At 39.5% G+C, this 27,244-nt stretch overlaps 1 protein-coding gene and 1 pseudogene across 1 annotated transcript in view; one reads left to right on the top strand and one right to left on the bottom strand.

The window, feature by feature from the left end:
• Nucleotides 1-27,244, bottom strand: part of NIM1K (NIM1 serine/threonine protein kinase) — a 93,023-nt gene that overhangs the window by 52,488 nt on the left and 13,291 nt on the right. The window lies entirely within an intron of this gene.
• Nucleotides 1,410-12,338, top strand: LOC143645755 (G protein-coupled receptor kinase 4-like; annotated as a pseudogene).

Genomic DNA, 27,244 nt, shown 5'->3' with positions numbered 1-27,244 from the left:
GAGTTCTAATCCAGATAAGTGCAGCCAAGAAGATGTGCCCCTTCCCTCCCCAGCTCTCGGTCTAGAACTACGTTTCAGGCCACTGGCATCTCTCATCTTCCACCCCCAGCTCCCTTTTCCAGCAGCTCTATTCCAGACAGAGGCAACCAAGAGGAGTGGGAGTGCTTTCTCTCACCTAGTCTCCACTAGTTGAATGGAAGCTCTACCCCAGGTGCAGCAGGCCGAAAATATAGGGCTCCAATCATGCCAGCAGGGACAAGCTGAAAGATCAAGGTCTACTAGTCCTGCCCAGTGCATCCCTCATACAGTAGGGGTATCGCTCTGGGAGAAGTAGAAGTGGACTGCTGTTCCCACTATCATTTCCAGTGCAGTATTGCAGATGTTTTTCCCAGAGGGAGAGGCAAGCCATAAGAACTGAAAATCCCACAGCTCTCCCTAAGAGGACTGATTTTATTTGGAACAGAGTGTGGGGAAGTTCATGCCAGAGCATTGTTGAAAACAATGTGTACGCCAGTGATGAACAATTAAGAGATGACTGATAGTTGTATGATTCAAGTAGCAACAAATGAAATGCTGGAGCAATTATGAGTTTAACAAGACCAGCAGAAGCAACAGCTTATGTGCTGGTTTGAAGCTATTATGTACCTCAGGAAAGCCATGTCCTTTAATCCTCATTCAATATTGTTGGGTGGGATCTTCTTTATTGTTTCAATGGAAACGTGATCCTCCCAACTGTGGGCCATAAATTCTGATTAAATGGTTTTCATGGAGATGTGTCTCCAACCTTTCAAGGTGGGATTGTTTACTGGAGCCTTTTAAAAGTGAACCATTTTGGAAAAAGCTTTAGAGCCAACAGAGCCCATAAAGCCAGAGGCCTTTGGAGATGCAAAAGGAAAATACTCCTGGGGAAGCCTTATGAAGTGAAAAGAGGTGTTCTGGACACATCAGCCTTTCTTGAATCAAGGTATCTTTCCCTGGATACCTTAGACTGGACATTTTCAAAGCCTTAGAACTGTAAACTTGCAACGTAATAACTTTTTTTTTAAAGGGGGAACCCTTTTTTAAAAGCCGTTCCATTTCTGGTATATTGCATTCTAGCAGCTTTTACAAACTAAAACAGCTTAGAACCCTCCTGAGGTCAGAGGTCAGAGCAAGCTTCAAAGACTGGCAACACCCTATCCCTGCAAAAGGGCCAGGCCTTAATTATATCATACTGTACAGCAATTTATGCTCTCAGAGTGTTGTAGAAAACAAGAGAGTAGGGCAATTTGGGAGTGCGGCTGAGCTGGGAGAGCCTTCTGGCACCACACGCCACAGCACTGGTTGCAGAGGCCGAGGAACTGAGAGGCAGAAAGCTGGAGCCTGGAGCCTGGCGCAGAGGAGCAGAGCCATGGAGTCCTCGGGAGTGCATGGACTGTAAACGCACGACTGGGAAGTAAGCCAGGCTGCGTTCCTTGGGTGCACTACCCTCACCAGTGCAGCCCCGTGACCGGCGACTTGCCCCACACCCTACAACATGAACCCCATCACCATCTCCCATTCTCTGTGCTCCAGGCAACCCCACCCCACCAGCCCCCAGTGCACATACCTGCCCCACACTCCCACTCCAAGTGCAGCCCAACCCATTCCTCCTGTACACCTCCTGAGCACTACCTCCCTGTTTCCTGCAGGCTGTTGCCAGTGCAGGAGGGTTGCGGGGACAAGCCTGCATACATAGGCTCCCCCCGACCCCAGCCCATAGTGTCGCACAGCCTCACTCTGCCCTCCCTGAGCTTAGCACATCCCTTCACGGTACTACCAGACCCACGCATGTGCATGGGCCCCCAATCATGTCATTCAGCTCAGGGAACTGCACTTTATGGCAGTCTTAGAACTGCGCATGTGCACAGCCCTCAGCTTCACTTTCCCAGCTCCGAGAAAGTGCTGACCTGCACAGCCAGGTCACATCTGCCCCCAATCCACGAAGGCGTAACGCCAACCTCTTGCCACAGTTCTATGTATGCACACAAAGGGCCCCATGCCTTAGACCAGTGCACACCAGGGTTATGCCCTCCAGACAAGGGCACCCACACAGCTATATCCTCCTAGGCTGCTGGGCGCCCCATTCACAAGCATCAGTGTAACATCCCCAACCTGCGCCATACTTGCCCTGAAACAAATCACCATACTGAGTGCTCTACCCTGTGCCCTGCTCCTTGCTTTACAACCATCCCACAAACACAAGGCCTTAGACTCCTGAAAGAAATCAATTCCCAAAGTAAATCAATCCAGAGATTTACATGAGACGAAGACAGCAGAAGATCACTAAGCATATCACAATGCAGTCGATATAGCTCTGCCTAATGACCAAATTAAAACACCAGAGGAGACACAGACATTGGAACAACTAATCAAAGATGTTCTTACAACTCTTCTTAATAAAATAAGTGGGATAACAAATGACATAAAGGACATCAAGAAGACAGTAGGAGAGCACAAAGAGGAATTTGAAAGAATAAATAGAAAAATAGTGGAAATCACAGAGATTAAGACTCTGTTGACCAAATAAAAAACATACTAGAGGCACACAACACCAGATTTGAAGAGACAGAAGAAAAAATAAGTGATAAAGAGGACATGATAATTGACTTTGAAGACTCCAAACAGTAAATGGCAAAAAAGATGGAAAAAATTGAATGGGAACTCAGGGAAATGATAGACAAAGCAAAGCACTCAAATATAAGAATCATTGGCTCCCCAGAAGGAGAAGAGAGGTATAAAGGGCTAGGAAGAGTAGTTGAGGATATAATGGGGGAAAACTTCCCAACCCTCATAAAGGACATAAATATACAAGTCAAAGAAGCCCAAAGAACTCCAAACAAAATAAATTCAAATAGGCCTTCCCCAAGGCACATACTAATCAGTCTGTTAAATGCTGAAGAGCAGCAGAAAATCCTGAAAGCAGCAAGAGAAAAACAAACTACTACGTACAAGGGAAATTAAATAAGACTGAGTTCACATTACTTACCTAGCACCCTGGAGGCCAGAAGGCAGTGGTATGATATATTAAGATCCTGAAGGAGAAAGACTTCCAGCCAAGAATTCTGTACTCAGCCAAATTGTCCTTCAAAATTGAGGGAGAGGTTAAAGTTTCACAGACAAAGAAGTCCTGAAAGAATTTGTCAACAAGAGACCAGCCCTATAAGAAATACTAAAAGGAGTTCTGCCAGCTGAAAAAAAAAAAAGGCAGGAGAGGGAGGTCTGGACAAAAGCACAGAATTGAAGACTACCACTAAGGGCAATTTAAAGAATACAAAGAGAAAGCAGGAAAAGAATGTATAGATCTGACAAATAAAATTTAAAAAATAAGATGGTGGAATCAAGAAACGCCTTTTCAGTAATAACTTTGAATGTTAAAGGACTACTTACCAATTAAAAGATACAGATTGGCAGAATGGATTAAGAAACATAATCTAGCTATATGCTGCTTACAAGAGACTCATCTTAGACACAAGGGTACAAATAGATTGAAAGTGAAAGGATGGAAAAAGATTTTCCACGCAAGTTGTAACCAAAAGACTGGATAGCTGTACTAATATCAGAATAAAATAGACTTTAAATGTAAAGACATCATAAGAGACAAAGAAGGACATTATATACTAATTAAAGAGTCAATTCACCAAGAAGATATAAAAATCATAAGTGTTTATGCTCCCAACTAAGGAGTTTCAAAGTACATGAGAAAGTCATTGGCAAAACTGAAGAGAATGACAGATGTTTCAACAATAATATTAGGAGACTTCAATACACCACTCTCCTCTATAGATAGAACAGCAAGATAGAAGATCAACAAGGAAATAGAGAAGTTAAATAACTTGCTAAATGAATTAGACCTAACAGACATATATAGGTCATTGCACCCCAAAGCACAAGGTTATACATTCTTCTCTAGGGCTCATGGAACATTCTCCAGGATAGATCATATGCTGGGGCACAAAACAGGTCTTTATGAATTTAAAAACATTGAATTATTCAAAGCGCTTTCTCTGATCACAATGGGATGAAGCTGGATCTCAATAACCACCAAAGAACAAGAACATTCACAAATATATGGAGATTAAACAACACACTCTTAAACAACCAGTGAGTGAAAGAAGAAATTGCTAGAGAAATCAGTAGCTATCTGGAGATGAATGAAAATGAGAGTACAACTTATCAGAACTTATGAGATGTGGCAAAGACTGTAGTGAGAGGGAAATTTATTGGTCTAAATGCCTGTATTAAAAAGCAAGAAAGAGCAGTCTTCGAGAACCTAACAGCACATCTGGAGGAACTTGAGAAAGAACAGCAAACTAATCCCAAAGAAAATAAGAGAAGAGAAATAGCAAAGATTAAAGCATAGATAAATGAATGGGAAAACAAAAGAACAGTATAAAGAATCCATAAAACCAAAAGTTGGTTCTTTGAGAAAATCAATAAAATTGATGGGCCACTAGCAAGACTGACAAAGAAAAAAAGAGAAGAGGATGCAAATAAACAAAATCATAAATGAGAAGGGGTGCATTACCATAGACCCTGGGGAAATAAAGGAAATCATAAGAGGATACTATGAACAACTATACGCCAACAAACTAGGCAACTTAGATGAAATGGACAAATTCCTGGAGACACACAAACAAGCAACATTAACTCAGGAAGAAACAGAAGATTTCAACAAACCAACCACAAGTAAGAAGACTCAATCAGTCACCAAAAATCTTCCTACAAAGAAAAGCCCAGGGTCAGATGGCTTCACATCCATAAGAACTAACACCAATCCTGTCAAACTTTACCAAAAAGTTGAGGAAAAAGGAACTCTGCCTAACTCATTTTATGAAGCTAATATCATTTTAATACCAAAACCAGATAAAGATGTTATAAGAAAGGAAAACTACATGCCGATCTACCTAATGAACATAAGTGCAAAACTTCTCAGTAAAGTATTAGCAAATAGAATCTAACAGTGTTTTAAAGGAATTATGCACTACGACCAAGTGAGGTTTATACCAGGAATGCAAGGATGATTCAACACAAGAAAATCAATTAATATAATACAGCACATTAACAAATCAAAAGGGGAAAATCACACGATCATCTTGATTGATGCTGAAAAAGCATTTGACAAAATTCAGCATCCTTTTCTGATAAAAACACTCCAAAAGATAAGAATCAAAGGTAACTACCTCAATATGATAAAGGGAATATATGAAAAACCTATAGACAGCATTGTATCAATGGAGAGGGACTGAAAGCTCTCCTCCTAAGATCCTAAGTGACAAGGATGCCCACTGTCAACACTATCATTCAACATCATGCTAGAAGTTCTAACTAGAGCAATCAGGCAGGACAAAGAAATAAAAGGCACCTAAATTGGAAAGGAAGAAGTAAAACTCTCATTGTTTGCAGATGATATGATTCTATACTTGGAAGATCCTGAGAAATCTTTAGCAAAGTTACTTGAGCTAATAAACAAATTGAGCAAGGTGGCGGGATATAAAATTAATGTGCAAAAGTCAGTAACATTTCTATGCACAAGCAATGACCTAGCTCAGGAGTCAGTCAAGGAAAAAATTCCATTCAAAATAGTAACTAAAAGAATCAAATACTTAAGAATGAACTTAACTAGGGACGTAAAGCACATGTACATAGAAAACTACATAACACTGCTAAAAGAAATCAAAAGAGATCTAAGGAGGTGAAAGATATTCCCTGCTCATGGATTGGAAGGCTAAATAGAGTTAAGAGGTCAATTCTCTCCAAATTAATCTACAGATTCGACACAATCAAAATTCCAACAACCTTCTTTGAAGATTTGGAAAAGCTAACTACCAAATTCACCTGGAAGGGAAAGAGGCCCTGAACAGCTAAAAGCTTCCTAGAAAAGAGGAACAAAGCGGGAGGATTAACACTCCCTGACTTTAAACCTACTATAAAGTCACAGTGGTCAAACAATATGGTACTGACACAAAGACAGAAGTACTGAACAATGGAATTGAATCGAGAGTGCAGAAATAGACCACCAAATCTATGTTCATCTGATTTGTGACAAGGCTCCCAATTCTTCTGGACTAGGACAAAATGTTTTCAATAATTGGGCATGGAAGAACTGGATATCGATAGCCAAGAGAATGAAAGAGGACCCCTATCTTACACCCTACACAAAAATTAACTCAAAGTGGCTCAAACACATAAATATAAAAACTAGCACCATAAAGCTTCTAGAAGAAAATGTAGGGAAACTTCTTTAAGACCTAGTAATAGGAGGTAGCTTCCTAAACTTTACACTCAAAGCCACAAAAGAAAGAATAGATAAATGGGAACTCCTCAAAATCAAATGCTTCAGCACCTCAAAAGACTTTGTTAAAAAGGTGGAGAGGCAGCCAACTCAGTGGGAGAAAATATTTGGAAATCACACATCAGACAAAGCTTTGATTTCCTGTATATATAAAGAAATCATACAGCTCAACAACAAAAGAACAAACAACTCAATTATAAAATAGGCTAAAGATATGAATAGGCATTTTTCTGAAGAGCGAATACAGACGGTTCAAAAGCACATGAAGAGATGCTCATTTTCACTGGCTACAAGGGAAATGCAGATCAAGACTACAATGAGATACCACCTCACACCTATAAGAATGGCTGTTATTAAACAAACAGGAAACTATAAATGTTGGAGAGGATATGGAGAAGCTGGGACACTTATACACTGCTGGTGGGAATGTATAATGGTGCAGCCACTATGGAAGACTGATTGGCGGTTCCTTAGGAAACTAAATATCAAGCTGCCCTGTGACCCAGCCATACCAGTACTTGGTATATACCCAGAAGAGCCAAAAGTAACAACACAAACAGACATTTGCACACCAATGTTCATAGCATTATTCACGATTGCCAAAAGATGGAAATAAACCAAATGCCCATCAACAGACAAGTGGGTCAACAAAATATGGTAAATACATATGATGAAATATTATGCAGCAGTAAGACAAAATGACGTCCTAAAGCCCATGACAAGATGGATGAGCCTTGAGGACTTAATGCTGAGTGAAATTAGTCAGACACAAAAGGATAGATACAGTATGATTTCACTTTTATGACCAGCATAAAGGTATAATCAGAGGTTTATAATACAGAATATAGGGGACTTAGAGATACATAGAAACTAGAAATGAGTGAACCATTAGCTAACGAGGTTGAACTCCAATGTAATGGAATAGATATGAGCGAAGGTGATTCTCTAGTGGGCCTAGAAGTAATATTACCATATTGAAGGTGAAAAAGATTGAAAGGGGTTGTATAGACTTACATGTCCCACTGATTCACACTAGAAATATGAATGAGTTCTAGTAAGAATTACTTCAAAGATATGATTCTTGTATAAAGAGTGTTTAAGTCCAGGGTACAGGGAGAAAACTGCTATTGCATGCTATGAGCTATGTTCCAAAGGAAACCATCAGCACCACCACAGCAAAAGCAGAGGTTAATAATGGGGGGAGGGACTACAGTTAAGAGGAGGTTTAGATTTCCTATTTGGCGAGGGTGTGCTTATTGGTTTTCTTTTTCTTGGGAACAATGAAATTATCTAAAATTGAGAATGTTGATGGACTGTGGACTTTGGGCCCTCTACATGATGCCCGATGAATGCAGTGGCTGAAGGATGCACTAAAGTATATTGGCGAACAATGGTGCATATTCATGAACAAAGGCTGTGCTGCTGTGCAAAGGAACAAAGTCGTGAGGCATGTGTGTGCTGGATTGAAATGATGTATGTGCCCTAGAAAAGCCATATTTTAATCCTAATCCCATTTTGTAAAGGCAGCCGTTTCTTCTAATCCTTTTTCAGTATTGTATGTTTGAAACTAATCAGATCATCCCCCTGGAGATGTGATTTAATCAAGAGTGGTTGTAAAACTGGATTAGGTGGACGTGTGTCTCCACCCATTTGGGTGAGTCTTGATTAGTTTACTGGAATCCTATAAAAGAGGAAACATTTTGGAGAAAGGAGATTATCAGAGAGCAGTGCAGGACTACATAGCCATGAGAAGAGGAGTCCACCAGCCAGCGATCTTTGGAGATGAAGAAGGAAAATGCCTCCTGGGGAGCTTCACGAAACAGGAAGCCAGGAGAAGAAGCTAGCAGATGATGCCTTGTTCACCATGTGCCCTTCCAGATGAGAGAGGAACCATGATTGTGTTCACTGGGTGCCTTTCCACATGAGAGAGAAACTCTTTGAACTTCATTAGCCTTCTTGAATCAAGGTATCTTTCCCTGGATGCCTGTGATGGGACATTTCTATAGACCATTTAATTGGGACATTTTCTCAGACGTACAACTGTACACTAGCAACTTATTAAATTTCCCTTTTTAAAAGCCATTCTCTTTCTGGTATATTGCATTCCAGCAGCTAGCAAACTAGAACTGCATGCAATGATGTGAATGAACTTGTGGGACATTTGGTGAAACAAAATAAGCCAGAAATAAAAAAACAAGAATGGTATGGTCACCTTTAGAAAATGCTTATAAAAAAACAGGGGCCTAGATTGCAAGCTTTTAGAGCAGACACATTAAGCCTGGAGTGATAATTAATATTTCTGGATTTTGAGAGGCTGTTTTATATATATAACCTGATATTTAGAGATAAGAACAAGGACAAATAGGTTGGGGTTAAAGTAAATTCAGAACATAGGGGTGAGGAAGACAGTGTTTGTATTTTAGAACCACACATACTCTTTGAGACCAATGGAAGAAAGGTTTATTTGATCTGAAACTGAAATTTTATGTAATGCATAATCTAATTCAACCTATCTGTATAGCTCATTTGAACAACTGAAACACAGGGAGCACAGAATAAGAAAGAGGTCCTTTAATCCTGTGTAGATTATTGTAATGCTTGGAAACATCTTAGAGTATATTACGAAGAGAATCAAAAAGTATTGGCAAGGTCCCCTGAAGGAGGGGAGAAAGAATATGGAACTATTAAATCTTATTAAACTTTAGGGATACCCAAATCAATAGGCCATGCCCTCGATCATGAGGCTTACTCTTGTGAAGGTTATGTAGTAGCAGAGAAGCTTAGACTACCCATAGGCATGCCTACGAGTTACTTCTGGAGGACCTCTGCTGCTCAGATGTGGCCTCAGTCTCTCTAAGCCCAACTCTGCAAGTGAAATCTTTGCCCTCCCCATTATGTGGGACACGACATCCAGGGGTGAAAGTCTCCCTGGTGATGTGGAAGAGCACTCCCAGGGATGAATCCAGACCTGGCACCATGGGATTAACAATTACATCCTGACCAAATAGGGGGAAAAACGTGTAATTAATAAAGTATCAGCAGCACAGAGAGTTCAAATACAGTTGAGAGGCTGCTCTGGAGGTTGCTCTTACATAAGCTTCAGGTAGACCTTGCTACCTATTATAACCTGCTAGCCCCTAACCAGGACCATTCCAGCCAATCCTAAAGAACACCTAGGCAATTTTTAAGATTCTATAAGGGCTCCAGACACTAGAGCAACTTTCCAGAAACCTACAACCTTCAGGTGGATCCCTGGTCCAGATAAATCCTGAAACCTAGCCTAGCCTCTCCAGAACATCAGATAGTTTCATCTCCCTACCCCATATTAGTGACAGACCCTGCCAATATAAACAATTTAGAATTTCCATAGCCCAAACAACCTTAAAGAGAAGTATGGTAAGATCGAAGGTGATGGTGGAGTCATACAGAGACGATAGGATTTAACAAATGAATATGAATGCTGAATCATAAAACTGATATCTCTTTTAGTCTCCACTATTTTGGAACAGCTAGAAGTAAAAACTTAAAATTCTGAAATTGTAGCCCATGTCAAAGTCTGAAATATGTTCTAAAACTAATTGTGGTGCTGTGCTTGGAAATTTATCGGTTTTTTTGTACATATGCTATTGTTCACCAAAAAAAAAAAGAAAGAAGGAAAAAAAGTCAATTGTGATGATAAAAAAGTATATAAGCCCTCTAGCCTCCTATATTCTGGAGCAGCTTAGAAGGAAAAATATGAGAGGATTTTATGGTAGCTCAAGACAAACTCTGGGATCTGTCCTATAACCATTTGTTGAAGACTGCTTTGTAAACTATTGCTTTTTTATGTCTTTGTTTTGTATATTTGTTATACTACACAATAAAAAAGTAAAAAAAAAAAAATTGAGGGAGATACTGAAGCTTTCCCTGTGAGTCAGTGCAGTGAACTTAGACATGCTAATGCTGCTGCTCTTCTCCAAATGTCTAGAGATCTGAACTTGTCCATTCAAATTCATAGGAAGGACCACGTTTGTTAATTCAGGCAGCCCTGTGGCTTTGCTCCGTGCCTGCATTGTCTGTTGTCCTGGGAGCCCTCTATCTCATCCGGGTGCTGGTGGGTGAGTGCCAATGCCAAGGAGTCCAAACTGTGGAACTGTTTTATAAGTGCAGTTTACTTCTCTCAGCCGGCCTCTGCCATTCTCTCTCTCTCTCTCTCTCTCTCTCTCTCTCTCTCTCTCTCTCAAATCGCAGTGTTTGGGGCTTCCACCTGAAGAAAGGCTTATTGGCCAACCACACTTATCAGGAGTTGGGAAGTTCTGATCTCCAGAGGGTTGAGCTGATGGTTCCTTCAACAATCCAACTCCATCAACTTTCTAGAAAAAGATTATAACGCTCTTTGTGAAAGTCAGCCTGTAGGAAGACTTCTCTTCAGGCAATTTTAGGATGCAAAACTTGATCTAAGGCAGTGCGTGGAATTTTTGAGTGCAATGAGTTCTGAAGACCACAAGTACCTCAGGATGTTTTTATCTTTGCGTGTTCTAGTTTACTAGCTGCCAGAATGCAATATACCAGAAATGGAATGGCTTTTAACAAGGGGAATTTAATAAATTGCTAGTTTACAGTTCTAAGGCTGAGAAAATGTCCCAATTAAAACAAGTCTATAGAAATGTTCAATCAAAGGCATCTGGGAAAAGATACCTTGGTTCAAGAAGGCCGATGAAGTTCAGGGTTTCTCTCTCAAGTGAGAAGGCACATGGAGAACACAGTCTGGGCTTCTCTTCCAGCTGGAAGGGCACATGGCTAATACAGTGTCATCTGCTAGCTTTCTCTCCTGGCTTCCAGTTTCATGACGCTCCCTGGGAGGCGTCTTCCTTCTTCATCTCCAAAGGCCGCTGGCTGGTGGACTCTCTGCTTCGTGGTGCTGCAGAATTCTCTGCTCTCTCTGAATCTCTCATTCTCCAAAATGTTTCCTCTTTTATAGGACTTCACAAACTAATCAAGACCACTCAAATGGGTGGAGACATGTCATCCCCAATCCAGTTTAACAACCATTCTTAACTAAATCACATCATCCAGGGAGATGATCTCATCACAGTTGCAAATACACAGCATTGAATAGAGATTATGCTACCTTCATGAAATGGGATTTATATTAAAACATGGCTTTTCTTAGGGGGCATACTTCCTTTCAAACCAGCACATTAAACAATGCACTAGAATTGTCCATAACTATTTAAGTGAGGAATCATTTCAAGAATACCAAGAAACTTCATAGTTTTCTCGTTTTTCACAGTGGAAATGACTGGAAAGACAACCAGGAACAAAAAACATTTTTAAATATTAACAGAGTTCTAAGAAAGGAGGATTTGGAGAAGTGTGTGCCTGCAAAGCATGAGCTATGGGAGAAAGCATGAGCCTGCAAAATACTATGAGGAAAAAAAGAAGAAAGCAGATGAAATATGAAGCTGTGGATCTAAATGTAAGAAAGATTTTTAGGAAAAGTGCATAGCAGATTTGTAATCAGTTTATCCTACATGTATGAAAACAAAGATTTCTTATGCTTGTTAACCATTATGAATAGAGGGATTTGAAGTTTCACATTTGCAATCAAGGCAGTCCTGGCTTTGATGAGCAGAGAGCTGTTTTCTATGCTGCAGAGCTGTTCTGTGGCTTCAAAGATTTACAGAGGGAAAAAATTGTATACAGAGACTTAAAGCCTGAGAATATTTTCCTTGATGACTGTGGACATGTTTGGATTTCAGATCTTGATTTAGCTTTGGAGATCTTAGAAGGGGGAACAGTTCAAGGAAGATTTGGGACAGTGGCTACATGGCTCCAGAAGTTCTCAATAATGAATGCTATGCATTTAGTCCTGATTGGTGATGACTTTTCTGTCTGACATATAAAATAATTCAGAGACATGCTCCATTCAGATAATTCAGAGAAAGTCAAACAGGAGAAGGTTGACTGGAGAGTAAATAAAGACTCTGAGGAGTACTCTGAGAATTTTTCCAAGGTTGTATCTGCACCTGGCAGAAGGAAATGATTGATCCCACTGTTTCCACGACATCAATAAAGTGAGACTAAAGATTTCCTATTAGAGAAAATGTATCTACAACCAGTTCCGAGACCAAAGAAAATCCTCTACCATAGGAGCTTAAGAAGAGGGAGTGTGACCCCAGTGATGGCCACCTTGTAGGGCTGTCAGACTATCACGGTGAGCACATTTCTCAGAGTTGGTCAGTGGGTGCTCAGAGCACAAGCCTTCCTGAGGAGGCTGGAGCAGGAGAAAGGGTGGTGGCAGCAGCGGGGCATGGGGCTGGGCAGATGCCTAAGACTGGGGGGCACAGCAGGGGCTGAGCCCAAGGAACAGGACTAAGGGCAGTCAATGGGAGCCAGAGGCAAAAGAAGAAATTAGTAACAGTACTACTGAGCCTGCCTTAATTAAACTTTGGATATTTTGTTTATCGTGGAAATTTTTCTTTTGGGGGGAAGTTGTGGATTTACAGAAGAGTCATACAGGGAATGCAAACTTCCCATATAGCTCCCTATTATTAGTGTCTCGTATTGGTGTGATAACGTTTTTTGCAATTGATGAAAGAATATTATTACGAGTGTATTTTTAACTGTAGTCCATGGCTTACAATGGGGTTCCTTTTTTGTGTTGTAGAGTCCTATTTTTTTTAAATAATTTTTGTTCTGGTAACATATGTGCAGCCTAGGGTTTCCCCTTTTAACCAGGTTCAAATATGTAGTCCAGGGCTGTTGACTGTGCTCACGGTGTTGTGCTACCATCCTTACTCATCAAGGAATTTTTGCTTTAATTTTTATTTTCTTATATATTGCATTACAATATTATTGCATGTAAAAAAAGCAATTCCAATATATATATATGTATTTATATTTTGGGACATATAACATAAAGAAATGTAATGTATTTGATGGCAATAGCACAAAAGAGGTGAGAAAACAAAAAACTGGGGGGAAACAATCCCAAAAAAATTGGACCAAAGAAATGACATCGGGTGGTAACATGAATCCACAGAAAGAAATGAAGAGAACAAGAAATGGTAAATTAAAAAAGTTAATTTTTACTAAAAATTTAATTTATAAAATTTATTATTTTATTAAATTATTAAAAGGTCTACAAATAAATACTTGTATCCTTTCTTCTCAATTTCTTTAAGAGATATAAAATTATATAAAGTTCTAATTCTAATAATGCCTTCTTGGGTTTGTAATATATTCACATGTAATACATCTAACAATAATAGTACAGAAAAGAAGAGGAGAGTATAGAGCTCTATAGGAGTAAAGTTTCAATATTTTATTGGAATTACATTAGTATAAATATGAAGTAAATTCTGATAAGTTAATATGCCTATCATAAGCCCTAGAACAACCAACAAGAAAATAACCAAAAAATTATGGTTAAAAAATAATTCAAAGGCTATTCAAAAGAATGAACTTGGACACGTATCTCCTACCATATGCAAAAGTTAACTCAAAATGGATCACAGGCCTAAGAAAACATAGGTGCAAATCTTCATGGCCTTGGATTATGCATTTTTATATGACACCAAAAGCACAAATAAAAAAGAAAGAATAGATAAACAGGACATCATCAAAATTAAAAACTGTTGTTCTACAAAGGGCACCATTAAGAAAGTAAAAAGGCAACTCATAGAATGGTAAAAAAATTTTGTAAATCATATATCTGATAAAGGACTGTGTCTAGAATATTTAAAGTATTATTGCAACTCAAAAATGAAGTGACAAATAATGGGCAAAGAATTTGAATAGCTATTTCTCAAAAAAAGAAATATATGAATGACCAATAAATACACGAAATGATATTCAACAGCATGAGCCATCAGGGAAATGTAAATCAAAACCACAATGAGATAGCACCTCACACCCACTAGGATGGTTATAATAAAAAAGACAGATAATAACAAATGTTGACCAGGATGTGGAAAAATCAGAATCTTCATCTGCTGCTGTGGGAATGCAAAATGGTACAGCCACTTTGGAAAACAGTCTGACGGTTGCTGAAGGGGTTAAACCTAGAGTTTCTGTATGATCCAGGATTTCACTTCTAGGTATATATCCAATAGAAATGAAAGCCTATGTCCACACAAAAACTTGTACATGAATGTTCATAGTAAAATTATTCATATTAGCCAAGATGTGAAACCAAACAAGATGTCCACCAACTGATGAATGAATAAACAATATGTGGCATATCCATACAATGGAATATTATTCAGCCATCCAAAGAATGAAGTATTGATTCATGATACAACGTGGATGAACCTTAAAAACATTATGCTAAGTGAAAGAAGCCAATCACAACACCATATATTGTATGATCCCATTTACATTAATTGTTCAGAATAGGCAAATCTATATAGACAAAAAGTAGATTGCCTTGGCCTGGGGGATGGGGAGATTGGAAGTGCTAGTTAAAGGGAGTGGAGTTTCTATTTTAGGGTAATGAAGGTGTTCTAAAAAATTAATTCTGGTAGACATAATAAATTATGGTGGTTTGAAGTTATATGTACCGCAGAAAAACATGTTCTTAAATCTAATCTATTCTTATGGGTGTAAACCCGTTGTAAGTAGGACCCTTTGATGAGGCTACTTCAGTTAACACGTGACCCTCTTCATTCAGGGTGGGCCTTAATCCTCTGATAAACAGAATGAATTCGGACAAAGAGAGAGAAAGCCACAGAAGCAAGAAGCTGAAATCAACAAACCTGGAAGAGAAGAGAGAGACCAGCAGATGTTACCATGTGTCTTTCCATGTGACAGAGGAGCCAAGGATTGCTAGCATTTAGTCTTTGGAAAGAAAGCCTCACTTTGATGATGCCTTGATATGGACATTTTCACAGCCTCAAACTGTAAGCTAATAAACTCCCATTGTTTAAACCAATCCATTTCATGGTATTTGCTTGGAGCAGCCTAGGAAACTAAAACACATATGCACAACTCTGAACATGCCAAAAGCCACTGAATTGTATATTTTCATTGGTCAAATTGTATGATATTTGAGTTATGTCTCAATAAGGCTGTTAAAATACATTAAAAAACAATTCAAGGAATTAAAATGTTATACTAGAATATACTAGAATACTTGAAGCAAACCACCCAGCCTGCTGCCCCAAACCCTTTTCCATACCACCTTGATCATGTTTTGGGATTAAATATAACCTTCGGACCCCAACCACTCGTGCTCCCTTGCTGCCATTCACATCTCTGCCCACATCTTCCACTCCAGCTTACATTGTGGACTATAAAGCGATCTCCACTTTTACATTTTTATTTAGTTCCTGCCGATTGATCATTCCCCAAACTGTTCAAAAGTGCTGGAACAAAGAATTGTATAACCGTGAGATATTAGAAATGGAAGACACCTCAGAGCGCCTCTTTTTTCCACCCCCCCCGCTCTCCCCCGCTGCCCCAATTTATGGATTAGGAGACAAAGGCCAGGAGAGGTTACCTCACTTGTCCCTGGCTACTTTGTTTTTGCTCCATTTCATTTATTTAGTGCCAATATTTCTTTATCTTTCAACCCAATCTCGGATACCTTTCTCTTATTGCGTTACTGAAAAGTGTCAGATGCATTGATTTTAAGAGATCACATTAAAACTCAAATCCTGCATCCCAGAGGGAAAAAGCAGACTTTATATCTCTATGGCCACTGAATCTGATGCCTCAGCAGCTGCAGCTTTCCCTCTTCTGTTGCCATGAACAACAATTCACAATTTGTAGAAGGCTGGCTTAGGGGCAGCCAGGAGCAAATTTAGGGAAAAACTTCTGATTTCCATAAAGGACATTCCTTCAACTACCCTCACAGAAGACTATTTCTGAGTTCTTTGGGAAAAAGCAATTCAGCCCATAAAAATGCAGCATCTCTGCATTTTAAATGTACTCAGGAAAGAAAATGGGAGCAAAGGTTATTTATATAGGTACCAGGATCAAAACAGTAGGTTGCTTTTTTGTAAATAAAATAAATATTCATCTGGATGGGAAACAGAAAACCCTCATGCTAAAGCTGCTGAAATGCAATGTACCAGAAATGGGTTGGCTTTTAACAACAAGGATTTATTAAGTTACAATTTATAATTCTCTTCACTGAAGAAAGGCTGACGCCATCAGGGGTTTCCTCTGTCAATGGAAAGGTATCTGCTGGTTCTTGCTCCCAGGTTCCACTAACTTTAGGTTCCATGTGTCCTTGCTTGCTTCTCTGGGAACACGTCTCTGAGCTCTCTGTGTCCTGCAGGTTTTCTCTTAGTGTCTCTGGGGGTTTCTCTCTCTCACCGCCCTTCACTTGGTTTCATCTCTTTTCTCTCTGTATTTTTTTTGTCTTTATTTTCTCCATAAAAGACTCCAGTAAAAGGATTAAGACCCATCTTGAATGGGTCACATCTCCACAGAAACAATCTAACCAAAAGGTCCCACCCACAACAGGCCTGCCCCCACAGGGATGGGTTAAGGGAATATGCCTTTTTCTGGGGTACAGAACAGCTTCACACCAGCACACCTCAGAAGGCAGAAAATTTATAAATCATCTAGGTACAAGCAGTCATTTTGGACTTAACAAGAATAGAGAATATGTCAAAAACCAAACTGGATTTACTCTTGAAGGGCACCCTGCACGTAATAATGTAAATCCATGAAGAACATGAGTCATGAAGTCAAAGACCAAGCAGGCCCCCCTGGTTCGGGAAGGCGTATACTCAACCACTCTCTGAGAGGAGCAGAAGCACCTTCCTGGGTCTGGAAGAACTTCTGGGCACGGGTGTCTGCTCAGGACCTACGTGACTGATGAAGAGAAAGGCACATGTAATTACAGATGCTTTCTTCCCCAGAGCAGGAACTGATTTGGGGCTGATTGAAGAAGTGATTATACAGTGTTGGAGAGGCAGTGTAAGTGATGCCCACCAGGGAGCTAGAGGGCTTTTGGAGCCAGTTCTGAGAATTACACACTGTTCCATGGTGCTTGCTAATGGACCTGGTATTTCTGGCTGAAAAATTTCCCCAAGGAGGCAAATGGAAATAGATAATGAGGATCTCTCATCTCGCAGGGCAGCTCACAAGAAAGCCTGAGCTCCAGAGACTAGATATTACTTAAGTGCAGAAAACTACAAAAAGATCACAGGCTGAACATCAAAAGACTCAGAAGAATGTATCGAGAAGGCTTCTGCTGTCATTCTCAGCCCTCATCTCTCCTTCCCTACCCCGTACTGCTTCAGTTAGTGTGCAGGGGAACCAATATGAGCTCCAGGAAATAGCTGCATTTCTGAGAGCTCCATGATAGCAGGCATGATTTACTTATGCAGCGATCTAAACATATATTTGGAAAGATATTATTGTAAAATACAGGAAAAGCTCTGGATGCATGAGTATCCAACTATTGATAGGGAGGGGGGAAATGAAATGGGGTGTAGGTACAGAATTCAAGAAGCTCTTTCACATTTTACCCTGTACATGCCTGTTTTAACCATTTGCAGTTACAATGGAGATTTTCATTTTTTAACGGAGAAAAATGTACATTATTCTCCACCTCCCTCTGGAAATATGGCCTGTCTATAAAGACCCAGCCATATAAAAGTGATTCATCCCATATATGCTAAACTGCCTTATCTGCCCAGAGTAGTCTAGTCCAGCACTCTAAAGCCTCAGTTTTCCAAAGTTTTGAATTCTGAACTAGGCTGACATAGAAAGAAATGAAATCAGGTACCATATAAGTCAAGTGGTTGAAATGGTCACATAGTTGTCAATTTACTGTAGACTATAGTCTCACGGAGAGGTAGATGCTCAAACATTGCCACTTCACTTGTACCCTACACTATACCTGGGAGAACCTAAGAGGGAGCTAAAGACATTGAAAATACATCTGGCATGCACTCTGAATTTGTTTTTGTTTCTCCTGAAGTTAGGGCTTTGGGAAAACTATTGAAAATAGTGTAATGAAACTAGGCCCAGGATGGTGATGAAATTCCCCAAATGAGTCCTTAATGCTTCAGAACATGCAGAAACAAACCCAGAGATATATTTAGCTGCTGCCTAGAGCAATGTTCCCAGATGGGTAGAGTTGGGGCCAGTGGGTGATTTAATTATGCATGAAGTAGTAAGCTAACAGCCTCTTGGGATAAAACTGTATCTCCATCAAGCTACATCTGCTCCTTTTGTCACTGAACCAGAGTCCCCTAAGTGTATAAGGGGACAAATTACCTTTGCATGGGGGAAATCACTGAAAAGGGGAGGACAAGAGGTGCGAGAAAGAAATGGGGACCCTGCTGCACTTTTCTATCCTGAACTAAGTTCTGACAGGAGCCTCGTGATAGGGCTGTGCTGAAACTGTGTCAGAAGCTTAATCTGGTCCTGAGGATTTTAAAGTGTGTGGAAAGATTTATTTTGGGCCCTTGGATGAGGGCATTTAAAAATACCCACTAAAGCCTGGACTAAGTACAAAGGATGGAAGGACTTTGCAGCAGAAACAGATGTTGAACATGAGCCTGCCTAGGGAAGGTGGTTCTGCTAAGTGTCAGGAATGATGAGTAGTAAAAATCCAAAAGCAGTGCATGACCCATCAGCCAAGTAAGAAATCTGGGCACCCTCCCAGCTTCTCTCTCTTCCTCACCCAATCCTGTTGATCCTCCTATCTCTGTACCTAATCCTTTTTCCCATCCATTCCAGCACTGTTCTCCATAGGACGCGACACAACAACTAGAGACATATGCTCAGGTGCCAGCAGACCAGAGGCACCAAAAAGAAGATATAATAACAGTCTTAAAGTATTTTGATATGTGATATATTTTAAACACATTTGCATAATCATCATGAGGAAAACCAGAACTTGGGTTCTATTAGACTTATTTTATGGTAAAAGTTTGTTTGCAAATTGAATTACGTATTGATGAGGAATGGTCTCAACGGTCTTAAGTCTACCCTGTACCCAGTTGGCTGGAACAGCCTTCCAACAGACCTTCCTATGTACTGTTTTGTCCAGATTAACTTTATTATCCAGGAAACTAACTGTGTGACATTTTTTAAATGCGGATTTTAGTATGTCACTGCCCTGCCTAAAATCTTTCAGGTGCTACTCCAATCTTTTTTGCATGGTCTAGGAAACTCTTCAAGATCCAGTTTTTGGTTTTCTTTCTGGCTTTGCTTTCCATCTCCCCTGCTCCCACTTGTCCTCCCCCACCCCACCCATATACCCTACGTTTGAGACATATCAAGAGACTTAGGTTCCATAAACATCCGATGCTGCTCCTATGCCTCTGGGCATGACATTCCCTGAGCATAGAGAATGTTCTCAACTCATTCCTCACTGAACCTTCGAAACTCTTATTCCTCTCTGGTGTCTGCCTTGATGCCTTTAAGCAGATGTTCTGTCTGTGGTACTCCTGGGGTATTTTATACACTATTCTTTGCCACTCTGTGCTGTCATTGTTTGCACATCTCTGCCTGTCTAGACGTAGAGGATACTGATGGCAGGAGTGGTGTCTTATTCACCTCTGTATCTCTAAAGCTAAAACAGTGCTTGATACATCAAAGGTACTCAATAAATGTTTCTGAACAAACAAATGAATAAAAACGGATTTATTTTGTTAGTAAGCACAAAAATTATTTTAAATTCTTATTTTTACAAGAAACTTAATTTCTTTCCTTTACTTATCACTACCATTTAATGGTTGAAATCCTGCCTATTATTCAAATCTGGCTTAAATTCTCTTCTCTTCCATTCTTTTTCCTCTCTATACCCCAAGTGGAATTCAACTCTTCCTCTGGAATTTCCCCCATGACACTTTGTGTTTTCTCCCAACATCTTCAAATCCTGACTGGTTTTGAGAGTTACTTGTATACATGTCTGTCCTCTCTACTAGGTTGTGAGTTTCTGAAGGGCAGATCCTCAATCTTATTAATTTTAATGAGTCTGGACACCCAGTATCCAGGAGGAGTTCATAAAAGCTGGCTGAACTTTAACATTATACAGATATTTTAAAACAAGACATAGAAGTCACAAGAATAAATACTTCTCTCATAAACATCTGTATCTGGCAGAAAAAAAAATATGTATGGTAAACAACTGTTCTTTAAGAGGAAGAAGAAGAAAATGCACAAACTAAAAAACAAACAAAGTGCGTTCAAGTATTCTCTCCTGAAACAAGGCAGAAGTGTTACAAGTTCTCCTAGACAGGGCGCCAATGGCTGGAAAATTTCTGAAACATTGAGAATTTGATGAAATGCCCTGTTGCTTTTTTTTTTACAGCATTCTATGGTTCCCAGTAAAGCACACCTCAAACACGGGTGGACGTTCCTAAGAAGGCTATTTGAGTTGGAAGCACAAGGATGTTTACAGCCAGCATTTGTTCCAACCCACAGACAATAAAAACAACCCAATTATGGCTTCCCCTCAGAAGGCTGCTGAGGTTTAAATGACCACACTAAGAGTAAGAAAGGCTCCATTTTCCTTCTGTTTTTATTTTTAGGGTGTGAGATGTTGGTAGCCTCCAGCTGAATTTGCTTTATTTTAAAATAATCCCTGCTCTACTTTCAAAACCTTCTCTGTGCGTCTCAAATCCTCCAAACCGTTCTGCAAATACACACACCCATGTACTTGCCTCTGCCCTTCTCCCCGCTCTTTGCCTTCTTTATGTTAACACTTCCTCAGGAGAGCCAAAACCAACATTAATTAGCAGTGAATTAAATCCCACCTCTAGGACACTAGAGGTCTGTGGGGATCAGTGTTTACCCTGGATTCCCAGACATCCCAAGTCCTTTCCCCAAAAGTTCAGAGTTACAGTGAAATAGCCAGCCCTGAAGGAAAGTTCTGAGAACTGAATCAATTATGCAATTTATTCCTAAAGTTTTACCTTCCCATGGGAAAATGCCCTTTCGTGTCTAGACAGCTTTACATAGCCAGTCTGCCCTAACTGCAGTGCACTTGCCCCTTTTCTTATTCAAACTTCAAGACCTTATTGAAATAACTCTTTGGTGTATTCTTCCCTCCATCACCCCAGACAGAGTTTGTTGCTCTACCTTCAGTAATTTCACTGAACTCTGCTCATATCTTGATGACAGCATTTACCAGTTCATATTCTAATTACGTTTAGATTCTCTAGACTGATCTTCTGCTGCTTATTTATCTCCATATCCTCAATATTTCCCAGCACCTATGCAACCACAGATAAGGTGAGCACTAAATAAATATTTTTAAAAGGGAATTAAAATGTAGCATGTGAAAAGTCTTAGAATGTAAAACCACAAATTAAAAACACCTTTGAAGGATATTTGGAAGTCGTCATTCGTTCAGTTGTTGTTAACATATGTTATTCAATATAGCAGTGAAAGTATAGGAAAAACTACTTTTATCATGTACTTCCTATATGCTAGTCATTGTGCTAAGCACTTGTCTTATTTATATTACCCATTCATTCATTATAATATCTGTAGGACAGATATTAAAATTCCCACTGCCCTGATGAAATAATTAAAGCTTAAAGAGGTCGAGGAATTTGCCCAAACTCAGAAAGCTAGTGAGTGGCAGGGCTGGAATTGAATCCAGGCCTATCTGACTGCACTTAAACTGCCTCCAAACTGAATGAGTGCACACAACGCTACAAAAGAAATCAGCTAGCACCATCAAGTCCAACTTCAGCTTGGGCCTGGCAGGATCAGTGATAGCAGCATGGTTAACCATCAGAATTAGAAAGGAAGACTCTTTAAAGCATTCTGTTTTTAAATAAACCAGCAGGCTTGATAAACATCAGTGTTAATAAATACACAAATTAAAGTATTCTTTAGTCCCAACTTTGTAACAAACTTGTCACCCTCAATACAAGATTCCAAACTGCTTTAATGAAACCCTAAATAAACCCATCCTCCCATTTGACAACTTATACAGCTAAAGTTCAAAATGGTTCATTATTATTATTATAAGCAAATCTACGCACCTCAAAAGCAGATATAAATAAATAAAAATACATTGCAATAATCACTGTATAAGTACACATAGAACAAATAAGATACACCTTTGGCTTAGGTCACAGGGTTGACTAGGGTACCTGTTGAAAGTTTAGCAGACAGTACAATAAAGTGTAATTATAAGTCAATTTCACTCATTAACATAGTACCAAAACTTTAAAATGAAATATTACTAAATAAAATCTGCAGTATATATTTTTAAGTGTAACCAAGTAGAATTTATCCCAAGAATGAGGGCGTAGCTTAAAAATAGAAAATGAGTGAATTTAAAGCAGAACACTTTAAAGGATTAAAAACTAAAGTCATGTCAGCAGATGCAGAGAATTGACTTGATAAAATTGTGTACTCACTCATGATAAAATGGGAACTTATCATGATAAGATGGTGCTGCCAGACTGATATTTTTAAAGTACAAAGGAGTCCCATTCCTGACTATTCTGAAAGTGGTTTGTAATTTTTAATTCCATGTAAGAACTCATTTATACCTCCTCTGATAAAGTATCTTTCCCATTCTTAAATATTGATATACTTTAATGAAATCTTCCTTTGGTAGTTTTGGATTCCCTCAGCTTTTCCCTTGCCAGAGACAGAAGAATCTTCTATTGAGCACTTCCCGCTTTGGCTCACTGATTCCTCCTAGTTTCATTACCAGAACAATCCACTGCCCTGTAGATTTCCTTATATCTCTAGCTTTCTGTGACTGTTTTGAATGACACATACTTAACAGTTTTGTTTATAGTGTATGAGCATATGCATGAAGACATTTATAGTACTGAAATTAAGAGATGAGAACAGGTGTACAAATCCTACAGCTTGAAATTGAAACAGGTCTGTTTGTATGGATGTGTTATGGAATGCAAGAGTAAACACACTATTTTGAACATATCTGCAAATGCACCATCAGTTCTATTTAGATATGAAAAATCTTTTAGGGTAATTAGGAATTGATTAAATGTGAATCCTAATTACCCTAACTGATTAAATGCCCAGAGTATTATGGGCATCTCTCTCATAATAAAGTTAGACAAGAAACTCTTTAAAAGATATGTATTGAATTTCAAGCTCACAGAACTTTATGCTGTTGTTCTACCTTCATGAAAGGTAGAACACAAAGTACTATACCTAATTTCCACTTAAATAAGCGATTTTGTTTAGTTTAGTTTTTTTTTTTTTTTGCTTTTGTTCAACAACAAGTCTTTATAAATCATCTATTATGTGCTTGACACGGTTCTAGGTCCTAGGAATCAGCGGTGAAGAAAGACAAAAATTCCTCCCTTCATCCATTATAGTGGGTTGAGACACACTATAAAATAAGCACACAACAGGTTTCATATGTTTATGTCAAGTGCTGATTAATGCTTTGGAGAAAAATAAAGCAGGGATGGGGCTAAAGAATGCCAACCAGGAGGATAGAGGACAAGAAGTTCTGTTTTAAGTAGGATGGTAAGGAACAGTCTCACTTACCCCTGACCTGAAAGAGTGAGGGACTCATGGAGATCACTGAACGAAGAATGCTGCAGGCAGAATGAGCAGCAAGTGCAGCGTCCCAGAGGCAGAGGCACTCCTGGCATGCAAAGAGGCCAGTGTGGCTGGAGCACAGTGAACAAAAGGGAAACTAGAAGGAGACGAGACCAGAGTAGTAGTTGGGTGAGAGCTGGGGCTTGGGAGCAGACCATGTAGGGTCTTATGGGCCACTGAAAGGACTTTAACTTCAGTATCATAGGTTAGAGGGACAGATAGAATCAACTGAGTGGGCCTATTCAGTTTTTACTTTAGGCAAGATGTCCTCCCAGTTTTCTGAGTGCAAGTAACCAGAAGCCAGTGTATTTATCTCCAGATATGGTCCATCAAGTCTACTTTGAAGCCCCAAATATTGAACAGTAAGACTAATTTTGAAAATGAGGACCCAAAGTATTAGGAAAAATGAAGTTAATTATAAATCAGTGAGTATATGTAAAGCTTTCGGTTCCCTCACAAAGAGTCTGAGAGCAGCATTTCTCAAACTGTGGTTTACACTGGCTTCAGAATCATCTGTCCACTCGCTAAAATGGAATTTCCTACATCCCATCTCAGGCCTTCTGAAACAGAGTCCTCATCTTGTACCCACACGCTAACCGTCAGGTGAGGGGCAAGGAGCAAAAGGCAGCAATCCGCATATTTGACAAGTTCTCTAGGTGAGAACTTGTGGTTTTGCTCCTATATAAGAAGAACTGCCTTAGATAAATGCAAATATTGCCTGAAAATAGAGGATATAAACTAACATCGGTATTATGCTTTAGAATTACCAAAGGATTTTACAGCTTGCAAAGTGTGATGGTTTGAAGCTGTGTGCACCCCCAGAAGATCATGTTCTTAAAGCTTGTCCAGGACAGGCCATGGTGGCTCAGCAGGTAGAGTTCTCGCCTGCCATGCCAGAGACCCGGGTTCCATTCCCAGTGCCTACGCACGCAAAAAAAAAAAAAAACCAATCCATTCTTGTGGGTGTAAACCTATTGTGACTTGTGCTTTTTGCTTAGATTATTTCCATTGTAGCATGCCCTAGGCGGGTCTTAATACTTTTACTGGAGTCCTTTACAAGAGGATGAAATTGATAGAAAGACATGGAAATCGACAGAGAAAAAGATACAGAAGCTGAAAGAGAAAGCCACTGAAACAGAGAAGCCACTGAAGTCAGAAACTGGAAGTAATGAAACCCAGAAGGGAAGGGAGAGACCACAGACATTGCCATATGCTTTTGTCATGGGACAGAAGAGTCCCGGATCACCAGCAGCCTGGTGATCCAAAAGGAGAAAGGTATTATCTTGATGATGTCTAGATTTGGACATTTTCATGGCCCCAGAACTGTAAGCTTGTAAGTTAATAAATCCACATTGTAAAAGTCAGCCCAGCTCTGGTATATCACAATTTGGCAACTTTAGCAAACTAGAGCACAAAGCTGTTAAGATACATCCCTTCATTAAATCCTCACATTCTTTAGAAGTACTAATAACAAAAGCTAACAGTATAGAGGCCTTGCCCTCTGCCAGGGACCATTTTGGTGATTCATATATATTAACTCATTTAATCTCTGTTAACAGGCCTGTACATAGGTATTATTATTTTATTATCTCCATTGAATAAATGAGAAACCTGAGGCAGAAAGCTGTTGAGTAACTAACTGGTCAGTAATGGTGCAGCTGGTAATAAAGCCCAGGTTGCCTCCAGAATCTTCATTCTTATCTAATATCCTAGTTCCCAAGACCATTTCCTTATAATTATTGCCTTTCAAAATGTAGTATTTAATATTTACTGTGATTAATGATTCATGTTTATCGAGCTGGCTCCATCATTTCTCTCTTGTCAATAACTGAGCACATTGCACCATTTTAAAACAGCAATATTTGAAACTCAACTATCCCTTTCTAATAATTAAAGCATGAAGACAGGTAGGAAAGGAACTCTTTAGCTATTTATAATTACTTGGAAAACTGTGCCTTGGGTATTGACATGGTATTAATTAGGCATGCATAGATTCCCAATGCATGAGACCTAGGGAATTCTGTCTGTCTCTATAACAATTAATATCCATAGGAGGTACTCTCTCGTTTCATCTAGCATGCAAGCATAGATAGTCAGGAAGGTAAAATTACAATTTTGATCTTTAGAACTCTTCAGGTTAAAAGCAGACAAATTAGTAGTTTATTACACTCTGTAGTGAGAAGTTGCATGGTTCGTTATTAGTACAAAACTTCTTCAAGTCTGACACATTAAAGCATGAGCAATTACCACCACTACAATCATATGAAAATGACAAAAACATACAAGAACCTTTCTCTTGTAATAGCTTTTGAGAACGGTCTCCAGTATCACGGCAAAAGGACATCTAAAACACCCGCAAATTTAATAGAGCAGGGTGTAAGCTAATACTGCACCCTCAAGGACCAGGTTTGCCTTTGTGAGGCCAGCTTTCATAAATTCAAATCATTAGGCATTCTTGGCTTAGAGTTATGTGGCAATTAGGCAGGCAGAAAGCTTTAGGAGCCCTGGAATAGTATTTAACAAGAAGCTTCTGTAAACTGTTCAATCACTTTCAAACTGTTTTAGTTTGCCAAGCTGCTATGACAAATACCACTTGACAGGTTGTCTTAAACAACAACATTTATTGTCTCAGGATTTTTTTTTTTTTTTGCATGGGCAGTCACCAAGAAATAAATGTCTCATGATTTTTGAGGCTAAAAGTCTGAAATCAAGGCATAAGCAAGGCCACGTTTTCTCCATTTTGTAACATTCTGGTGCTGGCTCACTACAATCCTTGGGGTCCCTTGGCTTGCACCTCTGCTTTCTGTCACATGGAAATCTCTTTCTCCTTAATGTATGCTTTTCCAATTTCCACTGACTTCCTGTTTCTGGCTCCTGTGTGGACTTCTCTGACTTCCGGCTTCCTGTTTCTACTCTTTATAAGGCTTCCAAGAAAATGAACTAAGACTCACCTGGATTTAGTTGGCTATACTTTTAATAACATCTTCATAAGGTCCTGTTTACAAATACATTCACACCCACAGGAATGCAGATTAAGATAAAAAAAAAAAGTGTCTTTCCTTGGGGTATATAATGCAACCTATTAGGTCAAACCAGGTGCAGCTTCCTTATCTTCATGCCTTCAGGAATCTTGAAATCTCTTACAGCAGTTAATGGAACCAAGACTCATGTGTCAGTTATCTATTGCTAGATAACAAACTATCCCAAAATTTAGTGGCTTAAACCTAACAGTGATTTACAGTTTCTTATGATGCTGTTGTGGGTTGGTTGGGTGATCTTTCTAATCCACTTGGTGACCTGCAGTTACTCATACAGCTGAGTAGAGCTGGGAGTTTGCCTGGGGCTGAGTGTCGAGGAGGGTTCATTATCCTCTCGATCTCTCTCCACAAGGCCTCACGAGATCGGTCTGGCCTGAGCCTCTTGGCATCAATATAA

The sequence above is a fragment of the Tamandua tetradactyla genome, chromosome 9 (genome assembly GCF_023851605.1).
Source record: "Tamandua tetradactyla isolate mTamTet1 chromosome 9, mTamTet1.pri, whole genome shotgun sequence".
Taxonomy (NCBI): domain Eukaryota; kingdom Metazoa; phylum Chordata; class Mammalia; order Pilosa; family Myrmecophagidae; genus Tamandua; species Tamandua tetradactyla.
The sequence above is the reverse complement of the archived record's forward strand: the minus strand, read 5'-3'. Positions and strand labels throughout refer to the sequence as shown.